The 24,789-nt window shown below is 41.9% G+C and overlaps 1 protein-coding gene across 2 annotated transcripts in view; it reads left to right on the top strand.

Moving 5' to 3' along the window:
• Positions 1–24,789, top strand: part of pde2a (phosphodiesterase 2A) — a 154,462-nt gene that overhangs the window by 98,006 nt on the left and 31,667 nt on the right. The gene's annotated exons all lie outside the window — the stretch shown is intronic.

The following is a 24,789-nucleotide window of genomic DNA, read 5'->3' as shown; positions in this document are numbered from 1 at the left end:
GTTGATTGTCATCAGGATATCTCTAAAAGTACAGGAGACAGTTTGCTGAATTTTGGCAGTTAGATTGGTGACATTACTAGGAACAAGCCATTCATTTTTGGAGGCAATCTTGATCTAATTAATGGATTCTGAAGACTGTTCTAGACATTGGCGGGACATCGCTATTATATTATGTATCTGTGGCTGTCTGAGTGCTTTCTTACTCCTGTAAATATAATTTTCAAATTGTTGGAAATGGTGTGTAGTTTAAGAAGGTGACTACAAGAATAATAATGTGCTTGATAATGGGAATGAATGTGCTGAATTATGAAACTTGGCAATATTTTCTTACAACAATATAACACACTGGCATTGGACCGGGTCCTTTGGAGGACTGTCAGCTTGAGGGCAGTGATGAAGCACGTCGATCAATTCTCGTCACCGATGTTTATCCCAAAATTTTGTTTGGAACACATACATTTAAGAGGATTGTGAGGCATTTCTGTAAATGGCTGTGTGATTTCAAAACATGTCATCATTTTTCTATCTAATTTTTGTCCCTTTATCACAATCTGGCTTCGCTAGACAATGAGTGTGTACGACTCCTCGGTTCGGACCAGTTTGCAGTTTCAGCAGGTCTGATTGAGAGAAGTGCTGCTGTCGGCCAAAAGACCTGCAGGGATGTGACTGTTCCACTTGGTTTGATTCAGTCTTCAAATTTATTCACTTGAATTGGTTCAGCTGAGTTTTTTTTTTTACTAAACCACATTTACGTGAAGAACATTATTCTGATCCTGAGCCAGAGCAGCTTTGAAAACATGAAAATTGAATGATATGGAGTTCTTAACTGTGTTGTTATTACGAAGGGAAGTGACGATACTGTGACGGTATTGAGGGAGCCTAAAAAAAAACCCCGTCAGTTCCCCGAGGCAGATGTTAATATAATCCTGCTGCATCAGCTCAAGACACAATCAGAAAAGGAGACTCGTGTTAATGCCAGGTGTTAGTGTTTGTGTGGGAGATGGCGATCATATCTGTGTGTAGGCGTGTCAGAATATATGAGAGGGAGAAGAAAGTTTGGCTCGGTGTGAGGTATGTAAGTACATACCTATAGTGTATGTGTATGTATAGTCACAATAGTGGTGTTTTTCATTTTTCTAGCGATCCAAGTGCTCAAAGATGTTATACAATCAGAATAAGAACAGTTTAGCAATAATATATTATAGTAAAAACAATTTGGGGTAACATAGAGAATGTAGTGGGGGAAGGATTGACACTCAAAAACTAGACTGGCAGTGTGAGTTTTAGGCATTTTTTTTGAAGGATGATGGTGTTGGTGTTTCGGATGTGGCTGAGACAGATGTCCCATAGGGAGGGACAGCAGCAGCAGACACCCTGTCGCCTTTCAAATCACTGGAGTGTCTTGAGTCTGTAATCTTTACGTCGTTGCGCTTTCCTACGTTTTGTCATGAAAACTGATAGTATACTACGAGCAAGTAAGGATCTTTTGTTCCAAATATGGATGGCCCAGAAAAATACAGTCCAGGTTGTTCGTTCAAAAAAAAAAAGAGAACGTGTGTGAAGGAATACATGGGATTATTGTTGTTCGCAAGTGTTTTGTTTCGAAAAGTGTGTGCTATTTATGGTCGGTACCCTGTAGGTGTAACAACAACATTAGTCCACATGCACTTACACAAAAAAAAACCACATATTTCCTTTTGTTACAGAGAGAAGACCCCTCCCACAGGTTTCCCCTCACGCTGTGTCTTGCACTCTCATTGGCTGTTACGGTTTAAGCATGTCGCAACGAATCCAGATATTTACCCTGCTTGATATCTGGAACGTGTCGGTGACGGGTCACATGTAGCACTGATTTGCATGCACAGATTAGCCTCTGATCTGGGGTTTTTGACAGCAAGCTCCAGAAAGTGACGTTTAGTGTAAAATCTGGGCTAAAATCATATAGTGTGAACTAGACATAAACGTGTGAGATGATGGCCTACGTAGGTGTTAAGAAAAAGAGCATACCTGTGCTTGTGTGAGTGTGTGTGTGTGTGTGTGTGTGTGTGTGTGTGTGTGTGTGTGTGTGTCTTAATCCTCACCATCAAAATGATTCTACAGCACTCGCTCATCTCCTCCAGTCTTTCCAAACAGGAAGAGAAGATTAGTCACACCTCCTCCACTCTTGCTCTCAGTCTCTCCCTTTATCCTCTCTTCCACAAGTATGTATGTGTGTGTGTGTGTGTGTGTGCGTGTGTGTGTGTCTGTGTCTGTGTTTGTCTGTGTGTCCATGCGGGTGTGTTTTTGTTTGTGTGTGGGCTCAGCGGTTTTACGTAAAGCTCCATAGAAAAGGCAAGAGTCAAGCTAGTGAGTCCTTGGCAGCAGAATGGAATAGCTGCTCAATGGACCATTTTCTGCAGAGCTGACCCTGCCATATTGAGTTTTCTGTCAAGGTGCGCTCACACTCGCACGCACATGCACACACACACACACACACACACACACACACACACACATATACACAGAGAGGCTTTCAGATGATGAAGCAACAGTGAGGTGCTCAGATGCAAGGGAAATCATTAGCGTGCAGACATGCACAGGCACAAACCCACACACATGTATAATGAAAATGGAAAAAATGCACACATACAGTAGCACAAATGGACACTGCAACAAGTGTACCAGTGCACAATTAAAAATGCTCAATTAAAAAGCACAAAATGAATAACTAGACTCTAGACTCCCTTGCTCACAGATTCTAGGATGAAGACCAAAAACCAAATTATTATTATGATATGATCATTTGATCATTTCCACCAAATCACATATTCACACACAGATTATAATAATTATTTCCGAGGTACCTTATACTCTGTGTGTGTGTGTGTGTGTGTGTGTGTGTGTGTGTGTGTGTGTGTGTGTGTGTGTGTGTGTGAGGTCAAAGGGAAGTGTGTGGTGTCCCCTCGATTGTGGAAGTTTGTGTTAGGACACACTGACCTCTTTCCCCGTGTCACCTATCACCTTTGACCTTTAACCAGAATAATGCTTTTTCAGGGGAACATCATTTACATTTAAGTTGTGCTGTTAAAGTGATTTGTTTCTACCTGAGGATCCTGACTTAAAATGAAGGTTTATTCCAGCAAGACTGTATTCTTTATAAGATTTTAATTAAAATTAAAATGTTTGCCTCATCAAAGGCTCAAAGTGCCTCGATAAGCACATGAAATCCTACAAACGGTGCTCCGCACATGTTCTAACATTTTTGTGTTTGTTAATTTTCATAACAGTCATTTTTTTTGTGTGTCTCTTTCTCTTCCATATGTGGTTCTCCCCCTCCTGTGAACGATCCATGATGTTCCTCTGAAGGTAAGAGACCAATGCACTCGTATCTCACCTCTCATGATCCGACAGACGGATAGATAACAGAACGACAATCATATCTACAAGTTCTGCAAACAGACATTTTGGCTGTGATGGCTTTCCTCTGTTGCCATGGCAGCGCTGTCACATACCAGCTGGCCCCAAAACATACATGCGCTCATTCACTCTGTATTCTTCAGGCAAACTTTAACACTCCCCTGCAGAGAATATGGGCTCATTGTTACTTCAGCAGCCTCACAATTTGGACTGGAGATGCACTTCTGGAAATTTAGCAGGTCAAATGTTGTTTGGAAATATACGAGGAACACATGTTCAGCTGTTTTTAAATTTGAACTGGATCTGCAGAACACTGATCAGATGATGCCTGATAGTGAAATTCCACCTGACTGCGAGAGAGAGAATATTCTTGACTGCAATTCCTGCAGCAGCACCAGATATTATCAAGAAGATGAGGCTCTTTCTGGTGGCAGCCGTGACCACAGAATGTAGGAAGAAAATAAGTCTGTAGCTTCCAGGTTGGGATGTCACAGTGAGGAAATGATCCCCTGGTAATTTAACACAGGAGTACATCCTGTTACTGATCATATTTTCCAAAAAAAAAAAAAATTAAGCTCTTGCATGTGCAGAGATTACAGGTGACCACTGCAAGCTCAGTGGCCTGGTCTGAAATATGGAGGACAAATAATGATTAAATCTACATTATTATCACATAGAAATGTGGAGTGTGGAAATACAGATTTGGATATATAAATGTGTACATGTAGAAAGAGAAATAGATAGCTATATAAATAAATAAATGTAGGAAGAAAGAACTCCATAAATAAATCCATAAATATATCAATAAATGGATGCCTAAATGCTGAAATACATGTAAGTTTTCAGAAGTAAATGCCCAAATGTACTTACGTTTTCATGTATTTAATTATTTATTCAGTCAGTTGTGTCCATGTCACTTTTAGTTCTCAATACTCTAGTTTCTCTTGTTTCATTTCTTCTTCAGATGGTCCTATGTGGACTAAAGTTGATGGTAAATATGCTTTATCTCATGTATATTAGGACGTGCTATTTGATGATTGTCAAGTCCCTAAAACAACAACCTGCCATTCAGGGTAGAAGTGTAGCATCGTGGTCACTTCTGGCTGTAAGAAACACGAAATGACATCAGCCTGAATCTAAGACGTCTAATCTTCTAAACCTCCTTAAACAACAAAGCTGGATCGCACCAACATGGTGACAACAGGTGTGTTTAAGACCCAGACCACACCTCACCCGTTTTTCTTTTTTTTCTGTAACCAAGCTGTTCCGAGTGAACTTGAATTACTCCTGAAATGCCAACTGCAGATATTTCCTTTGCAGATGAAAAGAAATTCAAGGACGTCATCACAATTGTTCCGCTTGGTAACCTGGTCTTGTTGTCCCCCCCCCAATCTGGCGCCGGTGTCTTCGCTCTCTAACCTTTCCAAACCCAATTTAATCCACCTGAGACTGCCACGTATTCAAATGTTTCCATCTGGAAACCTTGCTGACCCTCATCTGTCTTTCGAACTTACATCGACACGACACTAAATCTTTCCACTTCTCTCTCTTTCATTGTCCATCTATCAGTCGTTTTCTCCACCTTCTATTTTCGCCGCGTCTCTTGGTTTACGTTTCCTAATGTCCCCACCTGCTCCTCCACTGTCCTTTCCTCCGCCACCTCTCCATCTCCCTCCGCACGCTTGCCCCCTTTTACTTTCAATCTCTTCGCTCTCTGCCGCGCCGTCTCCAGTATTGATCAGTCTTATTGGTGAATTGATTACACCTGAGGTTAAGATTCAGCTGGAGTTAGGATTGAAGTGCTGGTCTGTCCCGTATTTTAGATTGTTTACACATCTACATGCATACTGCATGAAGGTGTGTGTGCGTGTGCGTGTGTGTGTGTGTGTGTGTGTGTGTGCGTGTGTGTGTGCGTGTGTGTGTGTGTGTGTGTGTGTGTGTGCGCAGTCTGCACTGCAGCGAGCTGTTTCATTGAGACTCTTTAAAGAAGCACGTCTTTCCCTCTAGGTTTGTTTTAAATTAAGTTTACACAGATAGCATTATAACTACGTGTCCACACTCGTAGACTTCAGAGGATTCACTCGCGCTGAAGGGCATGTAACACACACCTTTGACACAAATGTGTAATCGGTTGTGCTGTTTCTCTTCAAACACATTAACCTCCCCCGTGCTTGCAGACAATATGTAGTTCAATCATTGTGGGGTAGCACAAACACCCAGAAACACACACACCAGTAGACGCACACACACAAATGAACACACTGCAACACAGGTAAGTAAAATAGCTGATAACAGGGTTCACCTTGAGTGTGTGTTTGCAGCAGACCTTGCCAACTGTGCCTGAGTTTACATACAAGTGTAACCAGGCGCGCGTGCGCGCACACACACACACACACACACACACACACACACACACACACACAACACTTTCCTCAGTGGTAAGTTATTATTGTTATTGCTGCAGCAGTTTTGAAAAGTAGATGATGTGTTTGTTTCCTTTTGAAAGCCCAACAGCAGGAATGGTGCAGTATTTGTCCTCTCTCAGGAACGTGAATACATTATTCCAGCAGTCTGATAGTTCAGGATAGTAAACATGTTGTTTCATCAGGCCAGACGTTGCCAGGAAATGTGCAGGTGACATGTTTACCGCCATTTTAAATGTGTGTTTGTGCTGATGTCTGCAGCACTGCTCAGTTGTGAGAAGTACATAGAATAATTTTGTATGGCATCTTAACATTAAATTTGTATTCAGCATGATGTCAGTGACACACATACACACTTACTCACACGCAAGCACACTCACAGGAGATGTGGTTATTTTGAAATTCAAAGTAGACTTCTGCAGTTTCCTGATAACACAGCCTAGGGCAATATATAACAAAAAAAAATACTGGATTTTTTTTTTGCATCAATACGTGTGTGAGTGTGTGTGTGTGTGTGTGTTGTGGGTTTGTGTTTGAGTTATTGCGCATTATTTGTGAAGCTGCAACCATCTATCACTGACGCCTCTATCAATCACTTCTAGTCCAATCAGCTAAGTGGACTTCACCAGGGAATGTGTGTGTGTGTGTGTGTGTGTGTGTGTGTGTGTGTGTGTGTGTGTGTGTGTGTGCGCGCGCGCACACAAGCATATAAGCGCACGTGCATTTTATTTAATTCTTATTCATTAAAATATGTTGTTGTTCTGTTAATTCAGCAGAATTCTTTTAAATGACAGCTTTGGAAGTTCAAAGTACATGGAGCTTTGCACTGAAACTGAACCAAACAGGAAGACACACGCACGCAAAAAACACACATGTATGGGGACAACAATTTACCTGAGGCACCCTGTTGCCACCTGGTTCAGCTACAGTAGTGATGTAATATCAGCAGGGTCTCCACATTAAATGTTTCTTCATGTCTTTGAGATGTGTGTGTGTGTGTGTTTTTTCAGTTTTTTTAACTGTCATTTATGTTCTGTCACAGTAAGCTTCCTATCCAGTCTGCTGTCGGTGTGTCAGTGGCAGGAGTCCTTTAGTCAGAATAATGGCCCTCAGCAGCAGCAACACACTGTCATGCTGTTTGTTGTTGCTTTTGTATTTTCAGTGTGTGTGTGTGTGTGTGTGTGTGTGTGTGTGTGTGTGTGTGTGTGTGTGTGTGTGTGTGTGTGTGTGTGTGTGTGTGTGTGTGTGTGTGACCTCCGGGGTTAGTATTGATTGAGTGTCTGGTGCCCTGTTGTCAGCACACAGTTAGCCTTAGCAGAAATAGGTCTCCATGTCCCCTTCTCTTCTCCCTCCTCTCCAAATGTTTCTCTCTACCTTCGCCCTCCTCTCCTTTCCTGTCCTTTCTTTTTCTTTCGTATCTCTAGTTTCCCCTCCTTTATAACTTCTCTCTCCTTTCCTTTTCTTTCCTCTCTTATAGTTTCTTCTTTACCTCCTTTCCTCTCCTGTACTATCAATCTTGACCTCCTCCTCCCTCCCTTTTCCTTTCCTTTCCTCTTTTTCACTAAATTCCCTCATGTTTCCTCTTCTTTCATTTCCTCTCATTTACCACTTCCCCTGTCCTTTCCTTTACCGTTTCTCCTCCTCTTCACTATTTTATAAAACCTGCCACACAGACATTGGCAACATTGCCTAAAAGGAGTTGGCAGCAATACTCACAGCACAGACAACATAATCAACTATGAAGGACAGCGCTTTAATGAATGAGAATTATTGGCAGCCTCTCCACTTTTCAGCTCAAACAGCAGCTGCTAGATAATGAATTTAACAGCATCCTTCACTGTCTGGAGCAGAAAAAAAAGTCTATAATGTGCATGTATGAGCAAAGTATTCATAAAAGAATAGTGATGGTAAATAAGCTCCATGGTCATGAAATCTTATGCACAGCCATCCTTACATAAATGGTAGAAACAAAGGCTGAATCAGCAATGATAAAAGTTCTAATGTTGAGTTTCTAACAGTTGGAGGGTATTAGCTTTATAATTGTATGCTGCTGCCTTTTGCGATTTCAAAAATAATTTGACATAAATTTTCTGGGAGTCAATGATAAGAGGCCTGTCAAGCGCTGATGTGGGACTGGTGGGAGCGTTTTTCAGCCTGGCAACAGGAGCTCTGCACCAGATGCAGCCAAACCATTGTTGACTTAAGGTGGTGGGAGAATGAGCCAAGACCAAAGACCTGACATGATGAGATAAAAGAGTGAATGAGCAGGTAGCAAGAACATCACAGGGTAACAACACACACACACACACACACACACACACACACACACACACACACACACACACACACACGGACAAACACGCACTGGTTTATGGGCAGGTCAGAGATTCCAAACCACCTGGTCTGTTTGTTTGTGCCCGCAGAGATTATAAGCAATGCTAACCATCAAGCTGCTGCTCACTAAAAAATCCCTCGCCTTAATTATTCTCATGTGTGAGATCTTTTTACCTGCCTTTTCATAAAACATCTCTCATAACTTTTCTGAGAGAAAGTAACAGCCTAAACACATCACACATCCAACAAAGTTTTGTTTTGTTTTTTTCCCGTCATCTGTCATTCATCTTTCATTATCCAAAGACCAGAATGGCAACAAATTAACTCAATTCAATTAATGGACTCATCTTGCCAGCTTGTAATTACTGTTTCTGGGCTTGTTCCATGTTATGTTCTTGCTATCGGGGTTATAATTATTTTCCTGCATCGAGCTCTTTGCCAAGTGAAACATCTAACCTCGAGTGTGTGTCAGTCATGCCGGTGCCAGTGGTGCAGTATAATGAGATACTGCGGTTTGGTGTATTTTCGATTCAATTTGGTAAGTCTGTAAAGTGTATTAGAGCTGCAAATGAGAATGTAATTTTATGGTGGGATGTAATATAAGCATGATGTGGAATTTTTTTTTAAATATGTCAGTGTGTTGTTTTTTTTTAAAGAGCATAGCAAAACTCTCGCTGCCGAGGAATGAATATATTTACGTGACAAACTGTAACTTAAACAAAATGAGAACTTTCAGATGGGTGGTGCAGTGGTCAGCACTGTCGCCTCACAGCAAGAAGGTTCCGCGTTCGAGCCCCACCTGGAACACGGGGTCTTTCTTGGGTGGAGTCTGCATGTTCTCCCTGTGCCTGCGTGGGTTCTCTCTGGTACTCCAGCTTCCTCCACAGTCCAAAGACATCAAGAGGGGACCAGGTTAATCCAGACTCTAAATTGACCGTAGGCGTGGCTGGGAGAGCCAATGGTTGTCTGTCTCTATGTGTTGGCCCTGCCATGGACTGGTGACCTGTCCAGGGTGAACCTCTCGCCCGAAGGCTGCTGGGATAGGCTCCACCCCCCCACACACACTAAGCAGTAGAAAATGGATGGAAGAATGGATGGATAGCTTTCAATAAGATTTGATAACTTCAAAAGAAGGAAGAAGAACTATAGCTAACAGTTATGTCGTGCAGACGATGTATTTTGTACACACTGTTCCAGCAGTGCTTCAGGGTTTTAGACAAAGTTTTTACAGGGGGATTCACATTTATCACTACTATCTCACATGTATTCAGTTTGAAACTGTAATCACAGAGCTGCAATGACCCAACAAGTAAATGTGTTCTCCTGAAAATAACATTGGGATTGTAGTAAACCAGAACCCCCGGCTGAGCAGCGTTGATATGACTTTTTTTTTGTTCCCAACATAATTATTTTAAAAATATTCCATTTACAGTAAAATCAAACAAAGAAAACCAAATCAGTGTTGCCAAATACAAGATAAGAATCGTGTGAGCAAGGTAATTTTACCCTCTACACAATCAATAGTACCAGAAAGGGCTCTAATGCATGATAATTTGCAGTGTTTAGTGGGTCGTAGTCAAATTATTTAAATTCTCCATGGCCGGCCAAACAAAGCAGGCTCTCATTATTCTTCTTTATGTCTTTTTACAGCAATTGGCATCCAACTTATTGGTGCATTACTGCCACCTTCTGCTATGGAGGAGGGCTCTCATTATCACAGGCCCACTCATTTCAAGCCATCATATGCTCCGTCTCTAAATATTCTCCCCAGCTCACAAATCCCATTGAGTAGCTCACACATAGCACGCGCACACAGACACACACACACACACACACACACACATTATGTTTATCGTCACCATCATGCAAGCTTGGCTGACTGGCTTTGCAGCACTGCACCTTCACAACAGAGAGAGACGAATGTGTGTTTCTTGTTCTTACATACATATTTGGCTCCATCCTTTGGTTTCACACACCAGCCTCCCTCAGAATAAGCTCCTGCAAAGATTTTTTTTAACTTCTCACAAAAGGCAATCCTGGAATTGTGTGCAGTTTCACTTCTGGAGTCTCCGCCATGAATTCATACACATACTTCAAGGTTACCCAATGCGAGGAAAGGAGGTCATGGGAAAGGAGAGGACAGGCTAGGGGGACGTGAGATGACCCATTGGAGGGAAGATGGAGAGGGCAGCATGGAAGGGGTGGGGGTAGGAAAAGGAGAGGGGAGTAAAAATGTCAAGGACACTCAGGTAGGCGTGTGTTTTTGTGTGTGTGTGTGTGTGTGTGTGTGTGTGTGTGTGTGTGTGTGTGTGTGTGTGTGTGTGTGTGTGTGTGTGTGTGTGTGTGTGTGTAGCGCGCACCTCTGAACAGATAAATAGGGAAGCTCCCAGAGGGGGGTCCATCCTGGAATTTCTAACAGGAAACGTATTCTACCCCTAAACAATAGCACAATGCACGCTCACACACAACCATACTGAAACAATACAAGCACGTCCACGCACAAACACCTACACACACAAAGCCTCTAAATCTCATTAGACGTGTACTACAGAACGTTAAAATCAAACAAATTAAATCACTCACCTTGGTTTGCTTTTGTTAGGTGCCTGGTTGCATGTTTGGCTGTTCTTTGTATTGAAGTGTGTGTATATTTGTGTCTGTTTTTGCTTGTTATTAAATCTGTGAGCTTTTGTGTTCTTGCACCTGTGTGTTTCCATGCCTGTGTGTTTGTGTGTGTGTGTGTGTGTGTGTGTGTGTGTGTGTGCTTTTGAACTAATCACAGCGTATTTATAATTCAACTTAATACATTTTTTAATTTGCTGTATTCACGTGCGATCGCTGTTCCAGGTGTGCACTTTGAAGTGCAGTCTCACATCTGCAAACACTCACAGCCTTTCATGCAGTGGTGTGTTGTACAGGACGAGTCAGGTGAAAGGCTTCTGCGGTTAAAATAACAAATGCGCAAACATGTAAAAATCAGGAAAGCGTGTCTACAGTCGTTCTTCCTCTTCGAGCGTGTAGGTATTCCTTAGTTCCTTTCTCTCACCCAGAGATATGAAACACACTCTTAAGTGTTCATTAAATACAGACAGATCTGGACAGAGGAAGATGTATAAGATGCATATGCAGTTATTTTAGGAATTCCCTGGCAGCCTTCATTAAAAGTTTTGTACACATCTCTGCAAATACAGGCTGATATGAATAGATGGAAGAGATTACTGTGTTAATCACTGTAGATCAGCCTGGTGTTCGTCTGCTGACGTAGATTAGATGATGTACTCTCAAAGCATTTGTCTCTCTTAACATAATGACACCGGCCTGTACGCGGCTGCCTCTCAGGTGTATTTGCAGTCCTACAGTAACAATAGTTTATTCCTAGTAATTCCAGGAAGCTGTTAACTCCAACTTAGCAGTGTTTCCTAAATTAGCCTCCTAAACAATGGCTGTGCGTCAGTTTTTTGTCCACAGCGTCCAAAACAAACAAAAAGTCACTCTTGAAAAGTAATTACTGTATGTTTTATGATCTGTCAGTTAAGGTTAAAGATACTCCTCTGGTGAGGCAACCTTTGTTGTCTACGAAGGCATTAAAGTGTTTATTTAGCTTAAGGCAGGGAGATCATCATGGTTTGGGTGTGTTTTTGTTTTCTAAAGGATATAAAGCTGCCTGCTCTTATTTGGCATGAAGACTTCTGAAAGATGCAACATGAAACCACTGGATGGTGTTGATCATTGTCTTTATTCCAATACCTGCTCAAACTTGTGTCTTACATCACGATGCGTCCTGCTGCCTTCATGGCCAGGTCACCTTATTGAAAGGCATCCCGATCTCAGTGTTAATAAATAAAAAATGGGGGGGGGAAAATCTCATAGTTGTAAATGTAAAAATTACAGTAGGAAAAAAGTCATGGATCCAGTTGACATGTTTTTTCTACCTTTGTTCTGATTGCACTGTAGCTGCATGAGTAGCTCATTAGTAGCTTTGTTTTATTCATACTGGTCACATGTGATGATGAAACCTATTTAATTAGCCCAAAAGTCAATTCAGATGCACACGGATGAAGATGGATTCAGACTCTCAAATTTGTCACCGACCACAGGATCATAACACGCAGTCTGCAGTTCAGCCGCGCGGATTGGCAGTCCTTCAGGGAAAGTCTTTTCAAACATGACTAACTCCAGTTACAGGTTGTTGAGCTTGTACAAGCTGGAGAAAGCTCAAAGCGAAACATCAGCAAGAATTTGAGGAGCAGAAATTGTGTAGCACATCATAAAAATCAACGAATCATGCAAATGTGTTTTGCAGCTTCAGATCTGTCATTTAATAGACAGATTTTAAAAGAAGAGACAAGGTTCGCTTCCATGTATGATGAGCAGCAAAGACTAGTTCACTGATCCCTCCTACGTCCCGCTGAAGTCAGTGGCTCAAAACCAGCCTCGTGAGTTTAATTCAGCTGGCAAGCTGCGTGCAATGAAATAGCTGTTCCTGCTGTGTTTGTGCTGAATTTAGAGTTCAAAACTTTAACTTGAGAAAACAGTGACGGAATTTTCATGTTTGGGTGAGCCATCATTTTAACCAGCAAAGCTTCTGAGCACAGCGGGAAAGCTTTGGTTGGCTGAGGTGAAGTGAGAGAGAAAGATGTCCATCCTGCGGTGTTTGTCTCTTTATCTCAGGCTGCAGGAACAGGAAGTGATGTAGAAAGGACAACTGAGGATCAGGGGAAAATTAGTTCCTGTATTCCCAACAACAGAGTCACTTCACAGGTCAACTAAGACGTTAACATAGTCTACAAAGAGAGGGGATGAAGTTTCCCATAAGAATTAAAAAGTGAATGTTTGCTACTGATATTTGTTTTACAGAATTTATACCCCTTAGTCAAAGTGTTAGCAGATACATTTTAAACAATTTTCATATTAAAAGTACAAGTAGAGCTGAGTTTTTGAAAGAAAGTTCAGGCACAAAAGTCAGAGGGTGAGCAACAGTTGGATATTTGAGAAACATTCACATGGTTGTGTTTGACATTATCAAGTGCTGCATTGGGAACTGTGGCAACTGTGATATCTGTATCCATGGAAATGGGAAGTGTGTGTCGGTGTGTGTGTGTGTGTGCAGACTTTGCAAGCAGTCAAACGCTTGTACAGCAACAGTTGCTGCTTTGTTTGATTGTGTCATAGATAGATAGGTAGATAGATAGATGGATAGATGGAAGAGAGTAAAAGATTGCACATGCAACCAACCAGTGGAGGAGACAAAGAGAGAACAGAGTGAAATGGAGCCAAGAGAATGGAGAGAGCGTGTGGGTGTCTGTTCCTGAACAGAAGAGTCAGATTAAAATAGAACAACAGCCGTATGACGACAGTGTGGCTGTCAAACAGCTGCAGCGGAGACACAGAGGGAAAGAAAAGGGAGAGACAGACACATAATGGGATGTAAGGGACGGATTGAGAAAGGGACAGGTGACAAAGAGACAGAGAGGTAGGGGCAGGTGTGAACGGTGCGACTATGCAAAACATTAGAGGAAACAGAGCAACAAAGCTGGAGATTGTGAACCAGATACAGATGAGTGAAAGGTTGAGCACAAATGAGAGAGATTCGCTGAAGTGAAGAATAGGGACCATTAGAGTGTGAGTGTGTGTGTGTGTGTGTGTGTGTGTGTGTGTGTGTGTGTGTGTGTGTGTGTGTGTGTGTGTGTGTGTGTGTGTGTGCGCGTGCGCATGCGCGCGCGCATGAATGAGAAAGAGCCCGTGTTTTCCCCCCCATCAGCTTCCCTTTTTCCTGCCTGAGGCATTGAAAAGCTCCTTATTGCAGCACAGTTTGGCTGAGAGGAGGCACACAAGCATAGGTATGATTGGCTCTGACTAAAGGGCCGTTATATACAACACTGTCCTCAAGGTAATTGTGAGGGGCCATGATATTTAGACCGCTCTGATTGGCAGTTGTTGACATTTGGGAGGAGGCCAGTCCCTCTGTGACAAATGATGACAATCGGAGCCACCTCAATTAGACAAAATGCTCAGCATTTTAGAGCAGCACTGCTCAGTCAGAGAGCTGAAACTGGAATAACAGTCAAAATATACCGGAACACAGAAGTCATGAAGCGAATAGAATCATTTTCTGGAATCGGATGTATGGTTCAGAGTTAATTGTTTCTGAAATCAGTAACAACCTTATCCAATAAAGATGACGCAGTTTCATTGCAATGATTAACCACACGCATTGAAATGACCCATCTTGACCACTCAGTGACATCATCAGCTTGTAGAAATGACACTCACCATGGGAGCTTTGGTGCCTTTTTGGACTCCGTGGACAGTCACCAGGTACTTGATGCAATGAGAGCAGTATTCATACAGTAGTGCAACATATTTTTATTTTCCTGCTTCCTGTTTATTTTTATTTTCCTGCCAGCCTTGAATACTGACTCCTGTAACTGGTTCCTGCTGACATTTAGTCTGGTCTCTGCCACTCCCAGTTGCTGGATTGTTCTTGCTTCATCCTGTGTATATCTGGCTTCCCGATTTTTTTTTTTTTCTTTCTTGTGTAACTGTTATGGCTTTTGAATTCTGGATTTTGTGTGCCCTGTGACAGACAGGCAACCCGTCCAGGGTGAACCACGCCTCTCGGCCAATGTCAGCTGGGATAGGCTCCAGGCCCCCCCCCCACACACACACACACACACACACACACACACACACACACACACCCTTAACAGATAAGCGGTATAGAAAATGCATGCATGGATGTATCTGTGTGCACCCTGAGGGTTACTCTACACCCTGAGTCTTGAGTCTCATCTAAATATGCAGCAGTACTGTAGTACTCATTAATGTATCCCCACTATTTCATACGCAGTAGGTGCACACAGCACTGGTTGTGTGAACACACTTGGATCAAAAGGAAATGGTTGTGTAAGTAAAGCTGGATTAAATCATGCTGAAGTAAGTAGTGCATGTTACATCTAAATTATAAAGAAATGTTTGGGAGAGTTTCTCTTTCTTGCAAATGCGCTACTTTTTTAAAAGATGATTGTATTTCAAACACAAAATAAATGCCCATATTAGCTGCAAAACAAAACAGAAATAACAGCTTTGTTGCTTTACTATGGACTTTCGCTTTTAATAAAACTTAAAAATAATAACTATCCAATATTTGAAAGTAGCATAAATAAAGTAAAGTACTTTTCTAAGCTACTATATACCTAAATGTATTTATCATGTGAGGGTAACTTTACAAATGAGCACTAAAACGTCTCCAAAAGCAGCAAAAAAATCTCTTTAAATCCACTTAACGTCAAGACAGTGAACGTCGGCGATTTCAACATCTATCACACTCCCATCGTGACAACAGCATCTGCAGGGAATTGGTTCCACCTGCACATAGATGTGACATTACATCAGTGTTATATTGAACGTTTCATTTCTTTCTCCCACTTCCTTTTTGTCTTTAGTATTTTAAATTGATGAGAGCAGATAAGAGCAGCTGTCTGCTGTCGTCTCTGGAGAAGCTTTACAGGTCTCAGACGGAGAGAGGTATTGGCAGCCGTTCATTGATAGTCTGTCTGGTTGTATTACAAGGTAGTCTGATTCAAATCAATTCTGTAGGTTTTGTTATGGATGAACTCATATTGAATTTGTCTTTGAGTATTTAATTAAGTTATAGATGGTCCATGTGATATACCCCATCGTGATCATACCAGCACAGTAACCATAGAAACACCCACATGACCGAAGGATACAGTGCAGTTCAGTCAGGATCAACCTAACATACAACATATAACAGCAATTCTTTGAACACGAAGGAGCTTTCTCAACAATTATCTCGGGATGGTCTTGTTTCACCGGGGTGTTGCATGTAAAAATCTACTAACAATGAAGATTAAGTTAAAGCCAGTGTACGCGTAAGAAGATAAACAGAAGACTCAATGGATGAAGGAGAAGTGTTCAAACAGCACTTCAGATCGTCATGTCTGACTACCGTGGATTATTAGCGCTGTATGTGCAACTGCTGAGGGTTGCAGCTATTGTAGTCCACAATTCAGGACTGTATGGAAGAGCGTTTGAGCAGGTTCATCCTCTCTTGTGTCTGTGTGTTTTGGACTCTCTCCCAGTTTTATTACAACGAATCAACACGTGTCTTTCTGAGCAATGAGAATTTCATGAGTGAGCAGTTTTTGGTCTTTCTGGGATTGAGTTTCCCTGTTTAGTCTGTCTAGTCCTCCCTTTCTTCTTATTCTTCCACGTCTGAATTTCCGTCTCTCCCTCTTTCTGTCTATCATCGGGTTCCCTTGAGTCATCCTTAGGAAATATTTATGAATTACCGTCTATTGGCCGGTCTTGGTTTAATACAGTTCACCAGAAACCCGCGTATTCACTCTCTCTCTTTCATTGACACACATACACACACACACACACACACACACACACACACACACACACACACACACACACACACACACGCTAATACATAAACACAAATACATACACACAAATTGATGAATTCATCCACAAGTTCATGATGTTTCTCCTGTTCTTGGCACAGTGAAAGGTGTCACCAGAACAGGAGAGTTACACAACTATCCCTCTATTTTATACTAGAAACTTAACGTTGTTTTTGTCTTCTTTGCTGTGTTTGACTCCTTTGACCAGTCCAGTCCAGTCCAGTCCAGTCAAGTCCAGTCCATTAAATCAGCCAGACAGACAGCAGCTGGTGTTTTATGATATCCAATTACGCATCCTACAACAGAATATGCTGCACATCTCCACAATTCAACTTAATTCCAAGACAACAGATTGTTTTACAAGCAAAACATAATTACAATTAATCATGAATGTAGTTGTGTGTGGCGGCGGCTGAGGAACTGTAATTTAAGAAAGCTTCCTCACCTGAACATTTCATTGGGAACATTGAGAGGGCTGATTACTACAAAACCGCATGCATCTGGAAAAGACTGGCTCGAACAAATCAGCCACTAGTTATTTGGCTTAATCATGCACAACCACTCGTGGACGTGCCTTCAAATGACATTTGCATCAAACTTTTGCAGCATGAGCAACTTAAGTTGTCATCCTTTGGTGGTTATGGGAACGAATCCTGTGGATTCTGGGACATCTACCTTTGTTAGAACTGATTTTATTTGTAGACTTTGGGAGGACAGTGATTAAGTTTTGATAGAAATTCAAAAGACAGTCTAACAGTAAATGCATAATTTGCAAGTTGGGGTTGTGTGTGTGTGTGTGTGTGTGTGTGTGTGTGTGTGTGCGTGCGTGCGTGCGTGTGTGTGTGTGTGTGTGTGTGTGTTAGCATGAGCATGGTGGGACCCGTCTTCATGGCTTGGCTGTATTCTACAGTGCATGTGTCTCCAGTATGTTAGTGATGCTACTGGAGACCCAGCTCTGTTGGAATAACAACCAGGACCCACTGCAACACTGACTGGGTCCCTCTGGCCATGTGTGTGTGTGTATTTGTATTCATGAATACACTCCTAATATCAGTCTTTACATTAGTTTCTCCTGGCATTGACAGACACAACACAACCTGCATGATTAAGTGACTTACTTGAAGTGTTCCAGAGTCAACGCTACGAGTAAACATTCAGCAGGTGAATCGCAAGCCAGTCGTCACCTTAAAGGCATCAAGGGGCTTGTTAGATCCTGTAAATTGCTGATTTACATAAAAATCTATAGGCAGCAAAGAGGATGCCTTTAATCATTTGCAAGCTGGACGCCGTTACCCATCATCCTCTCATGGTCAGATCAAGGTCGAACAGCAAAGCTCTTGAAATGCATATCGGCTTGATTCTCTGACGTAAACGGCTGTGTGGATATGCAGGTGATAAGAGAGGGAAGCAAGCTAATGGCTCCAATTAGCTGCTTAAACTAATCCTCCAGTTCAGCCTTTAACCAGGTCCAGGACAAGTGTAGCTGATTGAGAGTTTTAGCGCTAACTGGCTCATCTAAAATCTTTCAAAATGAATGCGCTCCCTTCAATACGGTTTTACCTGGACAGCAGAGGACGAAGATAGAACCCAAATTACAGGAGCAGAGTATTTTATTCGTTTTAATTAATATTATGAATTGAAATATTTCATTAAAAACTCTTAATGAGCTAGAGTGGGCCAGATCGGACACAGAATGGTAGCCGCTGAAGCTGCTCTCGGACAGAATTTTCATGATTCACACTTAATTTTTTCTTCTGGACAGAATGTTGCTGAATTCATCTCAGTCTCACACAACGTAACTATCTAAGCAAAAAGACTGAAACATTGAACCCCGCAGCCCGAAGACTGGCGTAACCTTCAATTGCCTCATAAACTCAAATGTTAAGTGGTAGCTGGATTTTCAGGAGGGAAACAAAACAGTTCCCTTGCTTTATTTCCCAAATTTAGGACACCATGGAAAAATGATTTATATTTGTTGTTGTTTTTTTTCTTTGTTAATGTTGTTGTTTTTGCCAGAGTCTGTGGTCTCTGATAAAAGACTCTGGTGGAGTGATAAGTCAGAGTTTCCAAGGTGTCTCCCAGCTGAATCCTAAACAGCGAGCGTCACCATGGCAACTGCAGGTGATTACGCTGCACTGGCTGGGGGTTTTATCAAAAACTTAAATAACATTTCTTTACCTTTTGAACTCCTGTTATTGATAATTTCTCATTGTGTATTAGTTTGAGTATTAAGCTGGAGTCAGTGATGGGACCTGAGTGTCAACACACCGTTTGCTCTCAGTGTTCCCAAACGCGATCTGTCAATCAACCAGGGTCATGATGTTTTCATTTTAATAAAATATGAAACCCGCACCGACTCTTGTCTCTGGACGTAATTTCTCAGGAGTATTACATGGACCTTGGCAGAGTTCTGCACTCTTAAGTGAAGTCAGTGTTATATATCATTTCGTTGAAAACAAAATCCCGAAAAGTCGATTTGTGTGTATTGTTAATTTCACATGGCGTTGCCTCTGACTCATTCAGAAATGGAGGTGGGGATCACTCTATTTGATAATGCTGAATTCCACTCATATCCTCTGCCGTGCTTTCTCAAAGATGAATGAAATTTCCACCTGACAACTGGGACAATGACTTCAAGGAAGTGGGAAGGCTGAGCAGGTTCCCAGAGCATCTTAATATTTAGGTGCCATAAATCTTCAAGCACAAAAACGCTCAGCGCCTTTAATCCTCAAAAGAGATTTATTTTCTTTTAGGGTCTTAGCGATTGTGTGTCAAATCAGCTTTAGTGACCAATGAGTTGCTTAACTTCAAAGGTTCTTGTTAGAAGAATTCTCTTTTGCGGAGCTGTTGATGTGGCTGATCTTCATTGATGGAGGGGAAATATTGAGATCGATGTGATTTACTTTGATGATGTTAATAGTTTGTCCACATGAGACGCGCACAGGAGGGACGCTGTGATGGGCTGATTTGTCGTGGCCGTTTTTCCAAAACTCGGGATGTGTGAATCAACCTCCGGTTCAAATAAACATCATCAGACTTGTCAAACAAACACATGTTCATGTCGGAGGATGGACACAGTAACCACTGCAAAAAGTTTACATGTCACTGTTACTGTGTGACATCATGATGTGGTAGAGTTATTCTCCATCGCTTGCAACGTGAGGACGTGTTGAGTTTAACATCAGCAGGTAATCAACATAGCAGTTAGGAGCCGTGAGTGATGGAATGTGGTAGAACATGTTAGACAAGGTAAATAGTTTATTTTTTCTTTTATGTTTGAAGGTTCAGGCTGGTAGACAATATGTGCATTGAGGTTTGGATGGTGTTTTGGATCCAACTTTATGGAGACATCCTAAAAACAGTATTTTACAACAGTGTGTTTAATATCAAGAGGCTGTTGTGGTAAGTTAGCGTCAAAAAATATTATTTGTCATCGGTTGAACACAAACCACCACCCAGAACTCTACAGTGCTGAATCAGGGCTTTTGTGTGTCCACAACCAAACAAAAAGTTATTGTGTCCCGACCACAAAAAGCTCAGAATTTTCTTTGCATTGGATACATTTCAGCGGTAATTGTGTGTAATTTTAACAGATGTGATTCCACCGCCTCATAATTCACAGTTAAGAGTCCATTCACTTACTTTGATGAGATCAGTTTAGAGACAGTTACAGTTCCTCTCTTGGCTGGCTGTGCTGCCGTCTCACTGACTCCTTCGTTCTACGCTCATGATGTTTTTGATATATTAGCATTTTATGTCATGCGTGCGACACATCCCACGGGTGGCGCTCATGTCTGGTTCCTCCTTAGACGCCAGCCTGCTGCTGCTGCATTTGTGGGATGAGCAGCTCAAATCCTGCACGGCCAAATACAACAGTACAACTATTTATGCAATCACGGTTTCACCATCGGACGGATAAGATTCACTGAACATGAAAACTGATAGTTGGGTCAAAAAGCTGTGGGAAGTAAATTAATTTTAACTATCCTGAAATACAGATCAAATCAGATTGTTCACACTTGTGAGCCCAATTCAATAAAAAACATACTGGTTTGTCCAAAGGATTCCAGCCAGCAGGAAACCAGAGCCGACTAAAAAAAAAAAAAAAAAACTTGGAAAGCATGCGCAGGTATTATCTGTCCTAGTTCTGCTCAGTGGGAAATTATCGTGACATTATATGGGTCTGATTTGGTTTTATTCTGCTCACTACGTCTGACCACGTAGACTTGATTAAACTTTACAGAGAGTTTTCCTCCCTAGAGTTACGCTCCCGATGTCTTCCTCCATCTCTATTAACTGATTTAAGACTGCTGACTGCTGTAGTTCAGGCAGAAGATTGAATGAAAGGCTAAATGTTTGCCCCTTTTTCTCTTTATACTTTATTAAGTCTGCATTTTCAACCTTCGTGCCTTGCTTCAACGACAATTTAATTTCCATACCATTATATCTCTAGCTGGCCGCTGTGTCCATCACTTCTCTCTCCAGCTGTGGAGCAGCTTCACACAGATATTTCAGGCTTGAGAGTGTCTTGGACACAGCGACCAGTTTTTGAATCTTTGCAGGACAGAAGAACACACCTCAGCCGCTGTGTTTTTTTCAAACAGCATTTAAAATTGTGTCACAAGTAAAAATATAAATGAAGGGAAAAATGGAGAATAAAAAAAAAAAAACATGATCATCTCTAATACAGTTTAACCTAAATCTGTATTCTGCGTTTATTTCAGTCGCGATATGGATTATGTTGGTACCCTCGTCGCGATGTAAGTAGAAGTACCATTCCATGATGAGTCAGTGCTGCGTTTTGGTATCTTACATCACTTCTAGAAGAGAAAATTAAGTAAATGTTTAAGTCGGAAAGTGAGATCATGACATAACCACTGCAATGAGTTCAAGCCCAACACCATCCAGGCGATGGCGAGCTTAAAGTTCAATAAACTTGTATATAATCTTCTAATATCTATTACGCAAAATGCAAAACTGCACGGCAAGGCAGCTAACCCGGGGAAATAACTGGTCAAACGTAAAATGGATCAGCATGCATTGACATTCACAAGTTTGCAGGTTTTTTTAATGCTCAACTTACCTTTTTTTTTGACCCTCGAAAATGTATGAATCGTCCGAGGAACACTAGAGAGGTGTGGAGGTCAGATGATGAGGGTTACACAGTAAAAAACTGAGAATGAATTGAGCAGGATGAATATTGAAATTGGCTTTGAATGAAAATAATCAAAATATTATCAGAGTGGTCCTCCACAAGGTGAGTCCAGGTATTTTTAATCCAGGTGAAAAAGAAAATGTGGCCTAAAAAAAACAACAACAAAAAAAAAAAGACGGTTTAAATGATGTAGTGACGTTGCTTTTTTCCAGTAACACTTGAGGTACCTGACTTGAGTTGCTCCATATGGACGAACTGAAGTGTGAGAAGGTCCTCCATGTAATTCCTGTCACTGTGGAGGCTCAGTGACCCTTTGAAAGCCCTAGCGAGAAACCTCTGAGAGCACGCAGATCGATTTTGAAAGACGAGGCTTTTCTTTTCCTTGTCAGAAAACATGACATTTGGGGTTTCACCTGACAGTGACAGAATGATAGTAAGTTAATAGATTTACAAGAAAATGCTGCAAAAAAGAAACTTTCCAACAAAAGCTGGAGGTGTGATTATTTTACAGGCTAAAACAAAGAATAATGCATGTCTCTCAAGTTCTGTTGAGTGTGTGCACGTGTGCACGCCTGTGTGTGTATGTGTGTGTGTGTGTGATGACTCGTCTTGAGCAGCAGGTAAATTAATATAACAGATGGTTTGAGGTTTACGTGAGAAATTATTGCAAAAGGTCAAAAGACAGAGACTGACATTTACCAAGGCATACATCTTAAGTCGGCACACACAGAGGCACCCGCACACATGCACACACACAAACACACGCACACAAAGCATGGCTGTTGGAGGCTTGTGTCTTCAGTAATTCCTTCAGAGGAGGGTGGATGGTGGGTTTCGGAGACGCTCGTTATTTTTGCTATTGTTCTGATCTTCTTTCAATCAAACATTGCTTATCAGGATTTACACAAGCATTCCAAGTTCTTAAGATGCAACACACTCTTAGAATTCTTTCTTTCTCTTGAACAAGTACTCACACACACACACACACACACACACACACACACACACACACACACACAAAGTTGTCTGGCAAAGTTCCAACTTCATTACAACAGCACTCTAGCAGGCTGATTGAGTGATCGAGGCTAATCACATTTAATCATATTTAATCATATGTAATAACCAACACTGGGTGCCCAGGCATGATAAGACTCTCCATCTCCCCCTTTTCTTCTTTTCCTGCACATCCTGACCGACCTCCCCCAGCAGTGATGCCTCCCTCTTCTCACACATTCGTCTCTTTGTCTTCCATCCATCCATCCATTTTCTACTTCTTATCCTGTTAAGGGCCGTGGGGGGGGGGGGGGGGGTGGAGCCTATCCCAGCAGCTTTAGGGCGAGAGGCGGGGTTCACCCTGGACAGGTCACCAGTCCATCACAGGGCCAACACATATAGACAGACAACCATTCACACTCACTGTCACACCTGCGGTCAATTTAGAGTGTCCAATTAACCTGGTCCCCTCTTGATGTCTTTGGACTGTGGGAGGAAGCTGGAGTACCAGAGAGAACCCACACAGGAACAGGAAGAACATGCAGACTCCACACAGAAAGATCCCGTGCCCGAGCCGGGACTCAAACCCAGAACCTTCTTGGGTGACGGTGCTGACCACTGCGCCAGGAGCTTTGTCTTCCATATTGCTACAAAAAAAAAATTAAAATGTGAGCAACTTAACAAAAGAGTTCAGGGAAAGTCAAGGAACAGGGTGATAGACACCCCTGGTAGAACACCAAGCCCCTTCCAGCTACCGTTGTGGTATTGTACGCTCGAAGAAGGAACAAGATGCTCTTCCTTCTGGCTGCACGGTGTGACTAACAGCTTTGTGGGGACTGTTGGAAGGGGATGATCTGGCTGCAGTCACAGGCAATATTCACAACATTATCATTCTCCCTCCAATTTATATTACTAGACAGTTTTTAAAGCAGCATCGTCTTAAGCCTCAGAAGCTTCTTCCAGTGTTTTTCTACGCTTTGATCAGATTTTAAAGTCCCACTGAGCCGTTTCTTTACACTGCAGTTAAATGTAATAATAATGCAGGATGATAACTGGAACCCCACACAGTGTGGAGCTGTCTCAGCAAGTGCTGTAGACTGTGGGGTTTTTTTTAGACTACTAATCCAAAGAACATCTGTGTGCAACCTTGTATGACCTGACCATACAGCCTCTCCTCTTATCTCAGATCAGGGGTTCTGTTTTCCTTTACTCAAACCTTATCTTTATCAAGGTGTCCTCAGGAAAGCCTCTCACTTTGCAGTCACGCGTTCCCCTTTGAGGTGTCATTGTGCTGTGTGACAACCTTTGTAGTCTTTTCTAGCCACTTGCTAGCAGTCTCTGATACAAAGACACTTCAGTCTTCACAATTGCTGTGTTTTACTTTACCCTAAAATATCTTAGGTTTTGTGTTAGCCACCAACCAAAAATGTTGAAGGTTGAAGGTTGGGTCCTTTATTATCACTGTCAACATTGTCGCCAACATAAACTGCGACAATCAGTTTTAGCAGCTCCACGTGACAGCAAGAACACACGAAACAAACAGTGTAACACAACAGATACAGACAAGGTATCATCAGCTCGGCGACTTCCACCTGCTGATGTGAGAAAGTAGCAGTGTTTTTTTGGGGTTTTTTTCTCTATTTTTGTTCTTTACACATGCACCGCTAGTTGTGTGCATACAGGTGTGCCCCACCGTTCTTGGTCTTTTTCCTCTCTATGACAGCAGGATTTCCATCCCTCCGTTTGATGAACATGTTTGTGAGCGTGGTCAGACAATGAGCTCAGTGAGGTCTGTGAGGAGTGATGACTTTGTCTTGGTTTGCTTCAACTAATTAGATCCCGCTTTGCCTTCACGCTAGCCTGTCTGTAATAATTGTAGGTGCAGTGACATCAAAGTCATAAGAGATCAGAGGCCAAAAATAATCAAGATAAACACCACTCTCCTTCCAGCAAAGTGCTTCTACTGAATCTTCAAAGTGAGCATCAATGATAAGAAAGTAACCATGTTGAGGGATTTGTGAAGCATGAAAGTCCAGTGGAACCACCACACACC

This window comes from Aulostomus chinensis, chromosome 10 (assembly GCF_037954235.1).
Source record: "Aulostomus chinensis isolate RoL2024-O1b breed Wild chromosome 10, RoL_Achi_v1.0, whole genome shotgun sequence".
Classification (NCBI taxonomy): Eukaryota; Metazoa; Chordata; class Actinopteri; order Syngnathiformes; family Aulostomidae; genus Aulostomus; species Aulostomus chinensis.
The sequence above is the reverse complement of the archived record's forward strand: the minus strand, read 5'-3'. Positions and strand labels throughout refer to the sequence as shown.